General features: G+C 42.9%; 1 pseudogene; it reads left to right on the forward strand.

The window, feature by feature from the left end:
* LOC103478840 (general transcription factor II-I repeat domain-containing protein 2-like) overlaps positions 1-5,847 on the forward strand; it is a 10,275-nt pseudogene extending 4,428 nt beyond the window's left edge.
* Positions 5,848-14,217: the final 8,370 nt, after the last annotated feature.

Consider the following 14,217-nt stretch of genomic DNA (forward strand, 5'->3'; position numbering starts at 1 on the left):
ACCCCGGATAAGCGGAAGAAAATGGATGGATGGATGGATGTTTTTTTCCAGTGATCCTGATCATCTTCTGTCTTGGAAATAAATGTGAAAACGAATAATGCATTTTAATGATAAAGTTCCCAATTTTTTTCCCCTCAGCATGAACTGAAGGGCGTTTCAGGACACAGAGAAACTTATCCCCAAAACTGACGCCAGTTAAGTAAAAATAAAATAAATTGAAAGTCAGAAAAAAAATGTCACTAAAGATCAGAACCCAAGCTGTATAGAACCTTTCATTGCAGATTCAACTACTGGTCTTTTGGAGTGTGTTTTGTACCTCTGTACATCTACAAATAGCCATATTTATTTCTTGTCAAACTACCCAGCAGGTCTTTAGCAACTAGTTCTGTCATCTAGCAACACTCCACGTTTTGCTCCTTTTGTCTTCAGACAAACTCTGACAAGCTGTTTCTGTTAATAAAAACATATATGAAGCTGGAACCAGCATATTTCACAGTGAGGATGGTGTGTTCAGGATGGTGTACAGCAGGGGTCCCCAAACTATGGCCCGCCTCCACATTTGGTCCGGCCCCCAGACCAAATTTTTTTTATATTTTTTCATATAAAAAAAAAATCTTTTTTTTTATATGAAAAAAAAAAAGATTTTTTTTTTCATATATGTGTATTTGTATTTGATAATAAAGTTGGACTTTTGCAATTCCTTAGTTGTGAACTAAGGAACATGTTAGTAACAACTGAAGCTGTTACTTCAGTTATTACTATTTCATACACGCATATAACATAACATTCTGTTCCACCCTTCTGCGGTCTTTGCCCCTATCTGGCAACTCCCAGAAAAAAAAAATCCTAAACACGCCCCTGTCAAAGGGAGAACGGAATAATGGCAAAAATATTAGGTAAGAGGAAAATTGATTCAGAATGTAGGGCATTTAAGCTGCAGTGGACAAACGATTATTTTTTTGTTCAATGCAAAGAAAAGGCTGTCTGTCTCATTTGTCAAGAAGTGGTGGCGGTATTCAAAGAATACAATTTGCGGCGACACTATGTATCCCGTCACAAAGACAAGTATTATAGCTTGCAAAAAATTGCAAGCAGACAAACTCAAAGCTAAAAAGTGGACTGTTAGCTCAGCAGAATACATTTGTGCACCAAGCTCAGCTGAACCAGTCATCTGTTTGGGCCAGCTTTCCGGTTGCTCAACTGATAGCAAGCAGCGGTAAACCTTTTACTGATGGAGAGTTTGTCAAGAAATGCATGAACGCCATCGTGGAGGAGGTGTGTCCCCAGAAGAAATATGTATTTAATGTCGTTCGTCTATTAGCGAGTACAATCACCAGACGCATTGAAGAAATCGGGGGTAATGTATATGCCCAGCTGCAGCAGAAGCCGAAAGAATTTGATTTTTTTTTCATTAGCACTGGATGAGAGCACGGACGTGCAGGACACCGCGCAGCTGCTCATTTTTATTCGCGGAGTTAGTGCAAACTTTGAGATGTGCGAGGAGCTGGCAGCCCTCCAAAGTCTCAAAGGGACTATGACGGGGGAGGATATTTTCGGCAAAGTGTACCAAACCATGGAAGAGTTGGACCTGGACTGGTCAAAGCTGGCCAGCATCACAACTGACGGGGCTCCTAGTATGGTGGGGACTAACTTAAAGTCTGGTTTGAGTTATTTTCTCCCCTTCATTAATGACACACTTTTATTACATATATTATATCTATCTTGGTAATTCAGGGTGAGTTATTTTTAATTCTAAATGAATATCCTTGTTGGATTTTTATTTAAGTGATATTCTCCTTCAAGATACATTTACTTAACACCAGAATAAATGCAATGTACATTATGCAGCAAAGGAAATTAGAAGATCGGACATATATCCATTTTGGAGATAGGTTTTGGACTGGCGATGTGCCTCGTATTGCATAAGCCATACTGAAGAATGACTGATATCATTAACGATACAGGGAAGAAGCTTTTAAGTTATCTAGCTTTGCTCGCAAAGTCGTTAGCTAGCAGCTAGCTAATAGCACAACAACAACAGCCTAATGTCTGTATGATAAAATAGTGAATCGATAGATAAGAACAGTTTCTCCTCACCTGGTTGTCTCCTCCCGCTCAGTAGTTCTTCAGAGAAAGGCAGACGCAGAGGCCTGTCAGTGTCTGTTGTATTTCATTACCTCTCTGCGACTCCGAGCTGAAGCAGAAACGACACTTCAACGTTTTCCGTCATCTGACAAGCAGCAAGTCTACTCCACTTTATTCACCAAAAATGTTTTTTTAATTCACCAAAAACTGTTCTGTAATCTGGAACGTTCGCTACGTTGAGCTCCAGTTAGCCACCTCATCTGACTGCGCGAGAGGCAACTGCGTCATGCGTCACGGGCAAAAGGTCAAAGGTAACAAGGTGACCGGAGGGCTTATTATGTTGTACAAAAAAAAAAAAAAACTAAATAATTTTAGTACATGTGTCAGAAGAGGGCTTAGAAAATAATAATACCAAAATAAAAAAATAAAAAAAATAATAATTTGACCAAAAGGGCACTTGGGGGCAAGGAGCAAAAGGGGCAGGTGCTCAAGCACCCCCAGACACCCCCTCTGCACGTGGCCTGCCAGCAAGCACTGTGCTGCAAAGTGTTGACGTGGAATTCTGTCATGAAGGTTGTGATATCATGCATAAACTTCATCAGAGCAAAGGGACTTCAACACAGGCAGTTCCAAGAATTCCTGTCTGAACTGGATTCTGCGCACGGAGATGTGCTGTACTACACCGAGGTTGAGCCGTGGCAGAGTTTTGAGGCGTTTTTACGACCTGCTACCTAAAATTAACGCATTTCTTCATTCACAAAACAAAACGGTGCCAGAGCTGATCGACCCAGAATGGAAATGGCACCTCGCATTTTTAACAGACATGACAGAAATGCTGAACAGCTTTAACTTGCAGCTACAAGGCCAGGGGAAACTCATTCGCGAAATGTATTCCCACATAAAAGCATTTGAGGTGAAACTAGAGCTGCTTTTGGGACAAGTGAAAAAGCACAGCTTCATCCATCTCCCTGCTACACAAAACCTCTCTGCAGAGAACCCAGCGGTCCCGTTTCCAGCTGAAAAGTGTGTGGAAGCACTGAAAATGCTGAAGGCGGAGTTCGGTGTGTGATTCCGTGAACTATATGTTTATGCAAAAGAAATCTGTCTTTTCCAGAACCCCTTTTTGCCGACATTGATGAAGCCCCGCCTTGTTATCAGTTTGAGTTGGCTGAGTAACAGAACTGTGATGTTCTGAAAGACTCATTCAAGCCCAACAGTCTCATTGACTTCTACGCCACCCTCCCAAACGACACGTACCCTAACATCAGAAAACACGCAATGAAGATGTCCACACTTTTTGGCAGCACGTATATATCTGCGAGCAAACCTTTTCAGGCATGAAACTGCTGAAATCTCCAATGAGATCAAGATTGACAAATGAACATCTGCATCAGTGTTTGAGACTGACAGTGACTAGAATGGAACCTGACATTCATTTTCTCACCAGCCAGATGCAGACCCACAGTTCACACTGATGAACATACAAAGGTAAGCTCACTTTTCTGACTTGAATTAGTCATTCTGACTATAAAAAATATAAACATAATAAAATCTACTGGGATAAAATCCATCTCCTCCACCATAATGGAGCTAAAGCGGAAGTTCAGACTGGAAGACTCCGCCCCCTCCGTTCGCCCATTGACGTCACGCTCATCTCCGACCTCAGCACTGGACCTCACCCGGCGCGTTCAATCAGCAATCAGGCTCTGCATAAAGGATCCACACCCAAGCCGTCAGCCGCTTCCTAGCTGCGTTCAACCCACCACCTCCCCTTCTCCACCCACATCCTTCAGCTCTCTAGGATAGCACCCCTTCCTGACCACCACCTCCAGTGTCGGGCCCCCGGGGAGAGCATCCCTAATCAGTTATCGGATGTTCATCGAGTTCACATCAAATCTCAGCTCAAATTAGCTGCCGGGGTCTGAGCGCCAATGATCTGTTATTCATTCCTGTCATTAAATATTTTAATTGTACCCCTTTTTGTCCGTCAGAGTCTCTCCAGATTGAACTGGTAGTGGTACTGGTTCTGTGTAGGTGCTGTATCACTTAGTTCAGCTTCTCAGCCTGCTTGCTTTGTGGTTTTCTCAGGGAAGTTGATGAGAGAGAAAGAGCTGCAAATAGTGGTGTATACAAGCCTGCTGGAACCTACAAAATGATTATAAGGAAGGAACACAGGAACTTTGAGAGCCTACTCATATGAGCCATTTAAGTAAGAGATTCTGCTCTGACAACTAAGCTGAACTTGGACCTGTTAAGATTGTGCACGGCACAACAGAACGTTTATGTTAAATGCACTTTTTTTCTTTTCTAATAGTGTTATTATTTATTTCATTAATAGTGTTATTATTTATTTCCTGACTTTTTTTCTGTGAAGAACCCAGCAAATGTTATCTGATTGTGCTTTCTGGGAAACAATACATTTAGGTACTCCTGCAATCGTCACGCTTTTTCTGTTACAAACTGACTCCGGCCCCCCACCAGAGAAGGGAGAAGTTATGTGGCCCTCACAGAAAAAAGTTTGGCTACCCCTGATGTACAGTGTCAGTTTTCTGCCAAGTGTTATTTTTGAAAGCAGGTGGAAAATAAATAAATAAATCTGATCTCTTCTGACCCAACTGTGGTTCCCTTCAGCTCCTCTAGAGTCACCACCGACCTGGTCAATGGATCCCTAATTAAAATTCCCCTCCGACCCCTCAGATGAAGTGGATGGCCATTTGAGGTCATATCATAACGTTTTCATTTTTGACTGATGGATTAACTAATGCTTTATGAGCTTTCTAGCCTGGCCGTTGCTTTCCTTCGCAATTCCTCTTGATTCTCATCTCCCTTCAGTGTTCGTCTGGGATTTGTCCCATTGAGCTTGATGTCATCCGGGCCAATTAGCAAGCAGGAGGAGTTGTAAACAACCACATGGATTTCCTGACCTGTTTTAGAATTGGCCCATGCTGTTCAGTTTGTTTTGGCCAAATATTAAGCAATTGAATTCAGAACAAGAGGAATGTTTAGGACTTTCCGATGCTGGCAAAGATGTGGTGCGTAAATTCCTTTAAGCTTCATAGTGTAGGTTCCTTCACAATCTAGCTAGTGCATTACACAAAAGTCAAATGCTAACTATCGGGCAAAACCTGATCCAGAGTCCACGCCTCCTTCGCTTCACATAGTCAACAGTTCAGACCCTTTGTACAAAGCAAAGTGTACAACAAGAGGCTGTGTTTTTTTTTTAGCAGGCTATGAGCTTTCCAAGACTTTTTAAGTTACTTTATAACCTAACCCCACTTTAAAATTCTCCACAGCTTCATCACTGACCTGTCTGCTGTGTTCATTTTTACCACTTGCCTTTTCTCTGGTCTTCATCAATCTTTATGTTCTCTAAGAGACCTCTGAGTTCTTCACAGAACAGCTGGAAAAACCATGACTATGGTCACTTCTGAAGGTTAGTGGGTCACAACGGATTTGTCCTGCTAGAGGGCTGAATACAAATGCAAAACCACAAAACCTGCGTAGATAATGCGTCAGTGTATCACTTGAAATCACCCCCGTAAAATATGTTACAGAATGTGGTTGTAACAACAAATGGAAAAAGAGTGAATTACTTTTACAAGGTATTGTACATCCTGCTGATATCCATTGCTGCCTCAGGTCCAGGTCACAGACTCCCCGAGTGTAACGATGGCTGCGTTCTCTCCTGCTGCTGCCGCAGAGCTGACAGACAGCGTGAACGTTACCAGCACCTGTTTCCTGGCAACACCAGAGGGCTGTTAATCGGCTGGTGAGAGATGCTAACAAAGTTACTGCTGCACACTGGAAGGATAAATCAACAGAGCAGTGATGTGTCTCATCCAGTCAGTCAGGGGGTGACGTTTTTAAAAGTTCCCCGTGACTTCACTGTCAATTTGAGGATGGAAAGTCGGAAACAGAGCGAGAACTGAGTGATTATAGCGCGGGGAGATTTAGCAGAGCTTGGGTGGATCTGTTAAAAGAAAAAAAAGAGAGAAAGAAATGAAATAGTAGATATAAAAGATGAAGAAATGGAAGAAAGGGAGGAGGAATAGATGTGTGGAAAGGAAGGGGGAGAGGGTGCATGTAAGGAATGGAGAAATGGAAGAAAGTTTGCAAAGCGCTTCTCGCACACACACACACACACACACACACACACACACACACTGCAGGTCACGGTTTTTGGTGAAGTCTGTAATGTTGTTGGATGAGGAATTAGCATAGCAATGGATGCAGTCACTTTCCCACATCAACAGCAACAACAATAACATTCATCCTGTGTGATTTCACATAATTTCTCCATTCCCCTGCCACCCTCTCCCTTTGTGACATGCCAGATGAATGTGCAGCACAAAGGGAGCCAGGAAATGGCTTTCCACTTCAACAAACGAGAGCAGATCTTGACACCGTTACACAAAGGACCTTTGGCTGTGAGGGACTTTGGAGACACGGGCACTTCTTGCAGATTCCCATCGGAGCGCAGCAATATTCAATTAAATTTCTCCACAAGGAGCAATATTTCTGCTGTTATTTTTTCCTCTGAGCCTTTCAGACGGCGTTATTGTGAAGAACAGACAATCGGTTAGTTTGTCCAAAACATAAAAATATCCCCTCTGGCTTGACTCCAATTTTCTGACTTGCCTTTTTTTTTGCTTTGTAGTTTCAACTAAAAGAACATTTTTTAAAAGTGGGTTCTTGTGGTGCGAATGGCTTTCTGCTCCACTGTGGTTTGCATTGTAGCTGCAGAATATAACATTGCTAAAAAAAAAACATGCTTTTTTTTTTACATTTTTGTTAAAACTGTCACCATGTCGTGACAGGATAATATGAGGTAATCTGTGAATAGATCCATCTCCTCCTCCTCATCCCCTGAGCTACTACTGCCGTTTGAAGAAATGCACTGCTCCGGTCAGAGGCAACCAATCAGAGACAGGAGAAGGGGTATAGCGCTGTCAATCATCCCCATGAATGCAGTGCTAAATGTGCTAATGTCGGAGAAACAACTCACCGCTATAGAAAAAAACATTCGTTAGTGGTCGTGCTAACTAGCCTTAGCATTCACAATAACCATTGCCAACAGGAAGAAGCTGTATCGTAGTAGAGAGCAAGGGGGGTAGAGGGGCGGGGCATGATTGACAGCGCTAAAACCCTGCTCCTGGCTCTGATTGGTTGTGTCTACGTTAGCACTTACAACAGGAGTAGGCAGAGGAGAATTATTTGTCTCATGCCATACAATCAAGACATAGTGACAGTTCCAAGAAACATGGAAAAAAGATTACACGCTGCAGCTTTAACAGCTCGGATGCCTGTGTGGTTGCATTTAGTGGATGCATGCAATCACAAACACAGAAAAAAGCTTCCATGTATTATTATATTGGCCCACGTTCATGCTAGCTCACAAACACATTAAGTAGATGTTAATATATACATGTGGAGTCTTTCAGGAGTTTTTTCTGATCACTCTCTCATCGGTAATCACTCGTAATCACTTCCCTTCCAGCCCACTAAATCACCGTCTTTTACTGATGCGCTCACAGGAAGTACGTTTGCAACATAAGGCCAAACTTGAGCGCCGCAAGCTTCTCTGCATCCACACAGTCAACACAGGAAGTAACGTTTTGTAAATATCCACTCACTTTCTGAATATGTATTTGTGTTTTTTTTAACAGGGCTCCCAAAGCTGTTTACGATGTACGGGTGAGAGTGGAGTTATTGGTCAGGAGGGGGGTTTTTTGGGGATGTGTTTCTCCTGCGCCACTGTGGATATTGGCAGGTTGCACAGCTCCACCAAACTGGTCCCGGGGAGGTCCCAGTGACCTGTTTTATACCAACAGTGGTGCCTTGTCATAAAAAAGCCAAGGGGAAGCCGAGTCACAGCTCGAGTATTCGTTTGAAGCCGGTGGAAAAAGTCCTTCTGCGGCCTGACTGTGTGTGAGTGTTCGGAGCTGCTGCGTCTGAAGGGAGCGTGAACGCGCAGGCAAACAGGCAGCTGCGTCTTTATATAGACCTCAGACCGGTGCCCCGGGTTCTGGTAAAACAACTCCTAATACCGCCGAGAACCACATTCTCCTCTTACTTTTCTGGACGGAAACAGGCTCCTTGTCGCTGGCGTTTCATGCTTTAATTGGACGTTGAGGGGCTTGCGGGAGAGAGAGAGAGAGCTGTGATGTAGTGTTAAAACTGCCAACAAATCACATATTTCTCACGTCTGCAGAGGTTAGTGGCCTCAGCATTTCTGTGGCGCATTCGAAATTTCTGACGCGAGACAGGTGAGGGAGAACTCTCGGGCTGCGTTTCTGCAGACGTAACTTTTGCTCGAAAGTTTTTCATTTTACCTGTCGCTGTAAGACAAAGAGTGACTCTGCCTCGTCCGCTGCGGATGTCAGGGTGATGGATGGTGGAAGTGTGTTCCAGGATTATGTTTTATAAATGTTAAAGGGCCCTGGGGTTGGTCTGTGAAGCACATAATCTCGGCTGAAGTGCTGGGGCTGGATGAACCAAGACTTTATTATTAAACACCTACAACAGAGCCTAGAGCTGGTGGAGGACTCTGAATGTCCAACTTAACACTCTGACTGCTCTCATCACACGTCCTTGCCATTTGGGCATGAAATTAAAATGCCTCTAAAAATTTTATTCATTACCCAGAACGAAATACGGGCCACATTATTGAGCTGTGATTCATTAGAATCGTCAAACTGTGACACACTTTAAATTTTCTTTATCTGTTTTTAGTTTTGAGAGTTTTTTTTTTATCTTTGAAAAGAGAATTGTAAAAAAAAAAAAACATAACAAAAAAGCAACAACAGGGTAATATGTTTGGCAATGGATCTGGAGTTTGATGGTACAAGTGAGAACTGGCTATAAATGAAGTGGTATTGATTTCACATGTGGACTTATACTACCAAGCCTCAAGAAGCCGAGGAGGAAGGGAAGTGCAGAGCCGGAGATGTTCATGGAGACCTCGCCAGAGGCTCTAGGGGCCCAGAGCCTAGTTCCACAGCTCTGGGAACCGTTAAAAACACCATAAAAAAGTTCTATATTCACAATTATTCTAACTTTTTAGATTTATAAATCTTTGTTAAGGCTCACTGTGGATATATTAATGGATAAAACATGGAAAATGATTGCTGCTCCCCTGGTAATGGTGCACTTGATATTAATGAAATATCCCATAATGGCAACAGATTTTTTTTTTTTTTTAATAAATCTGGCACGGTAAATACACAGTAACGTGCACATCTTAGTTTTCACAGGACGTGGGGCAGGGCTCGATCCAGTTCCTATACTATAAGATGTTAGCGTCCATAACTCAGCTGGGTCTGATCAGTTATCAAAACTTAAATCAGAGTCATAACCTGTTATTAAAATGAATTCCATCCACAGCTTAACTCTTCTACCTCTCCATCTAGTTAATGTTTGCACTTAAAGACGGAGACGTTTTTATATTTTCCGAGTATTACCATATTGAAAGAATCAACATGGAGAATCTAATATTTTACTGAAGATTTTAGAAGAAAATTCCAATCTACTACAAATCAACCAACAACTAATTACAGGAAAATAAACGACATGACGTCAAGATGAATGATTCTTCTTTTAAGCTGCACATTACCTATTGAGAAAAAGAACAGGACTTTTCCATGTTTCATAAAGATTATTAATTACCTAAAAGTCATCAGCAACCAAGTACAGAGGTAGTACTGAGTTCCCCTTCAGTGTTCACCATCTTTTCTCTTATATAAAAGCCTAGAGCCAAAACATGGTTTCACTCAACATTAAATTTCAGATTGTTTATTATCCTGACACAAACATGAATCTGAGTCACTTTGGTTCCAAACAATAGTAAATGGAAACAATTCCATTTACTATTGTTCTCCGCTTTACAAGCAGACAATTCAATCACTGTGATGTTGAACCAGCAGCAGCAACATCACATGCTTTAGTGGCGCAGAGGTTAAGCACAACCTACATAAGGAGGCTTTAGTTCTCAACGTGGCAGTCGCAAGTTTTATTCCTGGCCTGGTGACTTTTTCAGTTGCATGTCTTCCCTCTCTCTCATTACCTACTCTCCTGTCTTAGCAGTTTCAAATAAAGGTCACTAGAGCCAAAAAACCCCAAGTAGATTCTCAGTGCAAACTCAATACAGTTAAAGCAGCATAACGCTTTGGGCTATTTTGCCGGTAGTAAAGAAGAACACAGATGTTTGTTGAGGAAAAGCAGCAGAGAAGTTATTTGTTTTTACCAATTTAGCTCAGAGATAAAGGACGTGGGATCAGCTTCTGGCGGTTTGAAGTGTCGAGGTTAACGTGACGTCATTTAAAAATGTTTCTCTAATGATGACATTCTTGTTCATGTTCTGCGGATTCTGCAGAAGGAAGGTACGCCTGCCACAGTCTCATCCTCGTGACGTTGGTTTTTGCACAAAACTTTGCGAAGCTCTCTCCTCTGAAGCGGAAAGCTGGAAATGTTTACCGTGATACTCGTAGCTGATTTGTGTGTTTTCTTTTCTTTTGGTTTAGCTGGCTTGTATTGGGGGAGTTTTAGTTGGAAGTGAGGGTGTGGTACAGACAGTCAACAGATGCTGTCAAAATGACCATCAGGAAGAAGAGGAGATATATGTTTTTAGTTAGATCAGTCGCCCAGTAACAGACACGAACTGGTTCCGTGTCGATGTGCTGGTGATGGGCTGGATGTCGCTGGCTTGACTTTTCGCTCCCGCTGACTGAATATGGGTTGGCAATCGTTGTGGAGCCACAATGATACAGATAATCCAGAAGAGGACATGCCGCAAGACAATTTGTCAGCATTACCGTTGTTTCAGTGGAACTTATATTCTAATCATCACTGGGAGAAAAAAAAAAAAAAGTAAGTTCTTCTCATAAGGGATCTAGACACATCCAAGTCAGCCTTTACTTACAAAACAATGAGCTAAACCACATCCGAGGCGGATGAATTTCTTCTTGTCGGTGGAGTTTCTCATTATCCAGACTTTGTTGTTCATCTGAGGAACATAAAGAATAGGAGGAACAATCAAGTAATTTGATTAGAAACAACCATGCAAATCAAGTAACTGGTACGTTAAAGCCAAAGATGGACAACCAGATATTTACTGTGATGAAAGCTTTGCAATTAAATATTGGAACTGTACTCCACAGTTAGCATCGGCTAACCTAAGTATCATTGGCCCATTTGGTAAATTTAACAGCTTGAAGCGACCTGATGATAAAGGCAAAGATCTAAAGAAAGATTTAAGACAGATTTTTTTCCCCCCCAGACAAACGTCTGAAACAAGCAATATGAGAATGAGTGCCACCAAAGATTCAGCAAAAGTTGTCAAATATTAAACAAAAGATTCTACAGGGACCTCAAACTCAACAATATTACATCACAAAATGGTGACCCACGGAATAGCAAAGCAGTAACAAACCTGCCTAAGGGTCTTGAAAGCGCTCCACAGTGAGCATTGTTCACCCGTCTCCTTCAGGGGTGAGTGACCACAATCACAAAATCTCTTTTCTTTGACTTAAGATATTGCTTCATATGTTGTGATTGTCCCCATTGGTTGTAGTTGGTTGTGAAAAATACAATGTTAAATGGATCTACTTTTAAAAAAAGTAAAAAGAGGTCTGACTAACATTTGTCAGTTCTGGTTGCAAAACAATGATGAAATAGGAATTTTAAATACGTTTGTATTTCATTTTCTCCCTACGTCAATCAAGTTTGTTCACCTTTATTTTTCTGCTTCCATCATCTGTTCCTCTGTCCTCCTGTCTGACCAAGTACATCTGCTTAAATCTTTGCTGTTGCTGGATATTTTTTTTTCCTTCCTCCATTTCCTTGCTGACTGAATTAACAAGACGGTGCAAGCGTGTCCAGCGGGCTGATTTCATTGGGCTGTGAAACCAACGTGAGCCGTGTTCCTGACCCCGATCAGGAGTCAGACAGCAGTACCGGGGATTGTGGGTCGCCAGGGGCCACCTTGTGGACCTTGTGGACGGACAGGTGGGGAACTGTAAACCTTGAAGACCAGGAGCCCGAGTTCTTTGTGTTTACCTCGCTACTTTTACAAGTGATGTCACCACGTTGTAAAAAGATACAGTTCTCTGTGGCCCAGTCCCTTTGTTACTATTTAAGAGAATAAACACCAGCTAAGTGTACGGGAGAAAGATGGAAGCGGAGGACTCTCTGGCCGGGATGGAGGGAAGCAGGACGGTGTGGTGTGTGCTGGAGTCCAAGAAGCTGAAAGAGGCTGTGGGGATCCGTAACTGTCCAGGTGCTGCGAGCTCAGGCCTGGCCTCACCGGTGAACAGGGAGATCCTGCCTATAAATATTCCAGCATCCCGTCTCATTCTGTGAACAAGACTTTAGCAGTGACAAAACACCATCTCTTATTGCTCCCTCCTGAGCCATTATTTTGAATCATACTGTGTGTTGTCTTTCCCGGGATGTGGGGGGGCTGGGGGGGGAATCCACATTCTGCGTCTAACTTTTAGAAATCATCACTTTTCATTTCAGGCCCTTTGGATTTCCATAAATATTCAGCTTTCACTCCGTATCCCCAGCTGTATTTCCTTCTCTTTATGATTCTCACTTGCACCACAAGTCCCAGTGTTATTGCATCAGAAACTCTCTTAACGTAAGTCAGGGCACCGATGTAAGTAAGTGCTGCCATATGCGAAAAGGCAATGAACAAAAAAAAAAATAAAAAATCTCGTGTTTTATGTGAGCTTTGCTAGCTTAAACAGCTGGGTGGCTGCTGGGGCTATGCTAACCTGTAGCTCCGTGGGATCCAGGTCTTACATCGTAGAGTTCACAAACAGAACTGTTCTCGGACATCCAGATATGGCCGAGGAGTCTCTCGCGAGCGACTCAGATCTGATCTGCTTCTGGTTTCAGTCTTGACGTCTGGTGACAGATGTCACGGATACCTTGAAATTGGGTCGCTGGAATAACGAACACTTTAATCTGTCTGTTCATTTTGATGAGAGCTCTGCTGTCTTGCTGCCTTGCTTCATCTCCTGGTGCAAGTATATTAGCATGGCTCCTTGGCTTGCACTTTTATGAGCTTTTCCCCGGGCCTCAAAGAACTCGGCCTGGCCCGGTTCACTCCAGCACTTTCCCACTAATGAAGTGCACATTCTGCCGGCGTGCTTGGCCGGGTCCCGGTTCCTTGGCCATTCCTTAATGGGAATTTCCCTTCCTTCCATGCATCCCTGCCTGTCTTGCTCTCTGCCACTGCCACTCTGGTTCTTGCGTGACTCATGTCCTCAGCTGCCAGCCATCAGCCGGTGGCAGGGTGGGGGGGTGGTACGTAGGGGATGCTGGATTCGTAAACCTTCTCACACTTGTTTGCCACTGTTGGACTGGTTGGCTTGCGCTCTGGGTAAATGGCTGTCTGATCTGCTGAAGGGCTGACTTACTGGAGACCTGGGTGGCTCAGAACAGGGTAACAGGTTTAAGTGCTGGAAACTGAGTGACACCGCAGCAGCCCCGCCGTGAGAAGAAAAATGCTGTTCGTATGCGCACGATCAAATAAGCCAAAGTTACGGTGCTTTGTAAAAGTATTCACATCCGTTGAACCTTTGACACTTTCCAACAACAATCTTTTGGTGTATTTTATTGGGATTTTATGTGATGGACCAATAAAAAGTAGAGCATGAATGGGGAACTGGAAGGAAAACGATACATGGCTTTTTAATTTTTTGTTTTTACAAATAAAAATCTGAGATGCATTTGTACTCAGCCCAACTTACTCCAGAGTCCACTCTGGGGTGTAATTGAATCAAACCCAGCTGTTCTGTGAAGGCCTCTGAAGTTTGTTGGAGAACGTTAGCAAGCAGCATCTTGAGGATCAGGGAACAGAGAACACAGGTCAGGGTTAGGCTACAAGATAATATCCCAGAGCTTTACTCAGAGAATCAGAGAAGCTCCTAAGAGGAACATGGTAACTTTGGAGGAACTGTAGAGAGTTTGAGATAATTTGTTGACAGCACAAATAGTAGCAGCGCAAACCCCAAATCTGACTTTTATGGAAAGCAGAGCATGAAAACCGTTGTTGTTAAACAAAGTCTCATTTTCAGTTTGCCACAAGTCATGTAGGTGACAGTAAATTCAGAATGGGGTGCTCTGGTC

The sequence above is a fragment of the Poecilia reticulata genome, linkage group LG16 (assembly GCF_000633615.1).
Source record: "Poecilia reticulata strain Guanapo linkage group LG16, Guppy_female_1.0+MT, whole genome shotgun sequence".
Lineage (NCBI taxonomy): Eukaryota > Metazoa > Chordata > Actinopteri > Cyprinodontiformes > Poeciliidae > Poecilia > Poecilia reticulata.